Genomic DNA, 2,709 nt, shown 5'->3' on the forward strand with positions numbered 1-2,709 from the left:
ATATATATATATATATATATATAAAATCAACTTCTTCTCTATGTTTTTGAAAGAAGTCTAATCAAGCCTACATTTATATCAGGGATGCAAACTCATTATAGGTGAAAAAGGTGACAAAGACGGCAGCATGTTTGGTACAATTAGTCTGCTGTTGCTTTAAGACCTGTATGCATATACAGACAGGCACACATCCGTTTTTCTCTTAACTGTTCACTTTCACTTTAGACATAACTAACTGTGTTTATATGTAAACCTTGTGTGTTTTTGACAGTATTTACGCAATCAGAATGTTTGACAGGCTTGTTAGTGTGTGCGTGCTTTAGGTTTACTACGTGCTCTAAAAAAGCACGTCAGAAAAGCACATGACTGAAATATTTAACAAGCAAGGCTTTAAAGAACCTGCAAATAAGGTACTTTTGTGATTGCGAATAAAGAGTGTAAATCTGTTGAGTATATTGTACAGTACAGTATATTGAGATGGAGGCACCAGAACTGCAACAGAGAGAATGTGCGCTGTAGCACGATAGTACAATATTTCTTCAAAAGAAGGTTGTGGAGAAGTAGACTATAAAAATACAGTTATATGACCTTACAATTTAAGATACTGCAGCAAAAAAAAAAAAAATAAAAAAAAAATATATATATATATATCTTGTCCATCTTATCTTCCATTTTCCTTCCTGATTCTCTTCATGAAACTCAAAAAAAAAAACATTTTATTTTATTTCAGCAAGACAGAAAAGCCTAGCATGCATGTCTTACAAAAACTGAATTGAGAAGCACAGTATTCCCCTTCCCCACTGACTCAGATGTCTGTCTCAGTTCATAGTTTACACTCATTAACCCTGACAACCTTGACATGGCTTCAAGACATATTAAACTTTGACGTCTCACTGTATTCTTAATGACAGGTTTTTGTTGTTGTTGTTGTTGTTGTTTTTTTTTACTTCCCTCATCTGGTGAGTAAAAACAAGGAGTCTCTCAACAGCTGAACAAGTTAATGTCCCTTGGGGCTGCAAAAGCTAGTTCTTGAGGTGGGGTAGCACAAAGATGAAAACATAAACTCTTTCCTTTTATTGATGAACACAAAAGGGGTCATTCTAGTTTACCTCTGGCCCCTCTATTGGGTTTAGTTTTTGTGGAAGAGATGAAAACACTTATGGGACTCAGAAATCCACAAAACAGCCTTCTTATTCATAATTGAATTTCAGTGCTGGTGCAGCTTGGTATTGTAGAGAGACTGAGAATTTTGTTTAAGGCTTTGACACCTGAAAGAATAATCAAGCATATCTTTCTAAAAACAAGAAAACTGCATATCACATCACACATCAAGTGTCGTAATTTACTTAAATCAGTTTCCCCATCAGTTACAAATATAAACTTCCATATCAATCATTCTGTAACCTTGACCCTCCTGTGGACCATAAACAGACCTTGACTGTAACTATCTATAACTTCTGAAAATGTTTTTCCACATTATGCAAATCCCCACTGTCCTCTTTAAAGTCTCAATAGAATATCATAGAATAATCAGTCAACTAGCTCTTAAGGCCCTGATGCACTTCAAGCGAAACCGAAGAAAAAAACTGATGTGACAATTTTAAACAAAACCATGCCAAAATGAAGTTTGTTTGTTTTGAGAGTTCAAAACGGCTTGCCAATGTTGAGGCCCCGCCTTACCATGCCAAAATGAAGTTTGTTTGTTTTGAGAGTTCAAAACGGCTTCACACACCCCCCCCCAAAAAAAAACAAAAAAAAAAAAAAAAAAAACCCCCCCCCCCCCCCCCCCCCCCCCCCCCCCCCCCCCCCCCCCCCCCCCCCCCCCCCCCCCCCCCCCCCCCCCATGCCAAAATTAAGTTTGTTTGTTTTGAGAGTTCAAAACGGCTTGCCAATGTTGAGTCCGTTTGTTTCCGTCATGAATACACTGGAAAGCTGCTTTATAGTAGAAAATTAAGTTGTGCTTCTGATGAAATGAGACACTGTTTTTCATGTTTGATACTGTAAAGCTTCTTGCTTTTAAGCAGTCTATTGAATAAAATGCATTAAATAAACATGGCGTGACTTTACTGGAGTGCTACTTTGCAGAGCTCATACTAACATACCCATGTTGCTATAATCAGATGCTAATACACTCTTAAAATTGATGTGTTAAAAAAAGTACACAAAATATGTTTAAAAGGACTAATAAAACATTGTTTTACACTGTGTTACTTACAATGAATGTGTAAAACATATTTAGCATTATTTATTGTAATAAAAGGAATGTAATAAAACTATTTAGAATCTTTTTCACGTGCTGGATGAAAGTGGACAATGAATTTTTCAAGCTTACAGATGTGAAAGACGACTTGTTCATCATGAGGTGGGAATGGACCAAAGAAATATCATACTTGGAGAAGAAAAGGGACATGGGCACTTATTAGAGAAAGCTGACAGTCAGCATGATTCTCAATGAAATGTACTCATTTTTTAAACATTATTTCATTATATAAAATTGATAATTTCACATGGAATTTTGTTTTAAAATGATCTTTTGCATGTGTCCTATGTTTTTACTTAGTCAAGATGATACTTCGTCATCATCCACCCAACAGCATCTGGGAAAAGTGTTTGCTGGCAGTAAATGCTGTGGGAATTCTGCTGTCTCAAACCTGGAGTTGGTGCTGGTATGCATTGTTTATGTGTCTGCTTTTAATAAACAAAGTTGTT

Source organism: Cyprinus carpio, chromosome A14, assembly GCF_018340385.1.
Source record: "Cyprinus carpio isolate SPL01 chromosome A14, ASM1834038v1, whole genome shotgun sequence".
Classification (NCBI taxonomy): domain Eukaryota; kingdom Metazoa; phylum Chordata; class Actinopteri; order Cypriniformes; family Cyprinidae; genus Cyprinus; species Cyprinus carpio.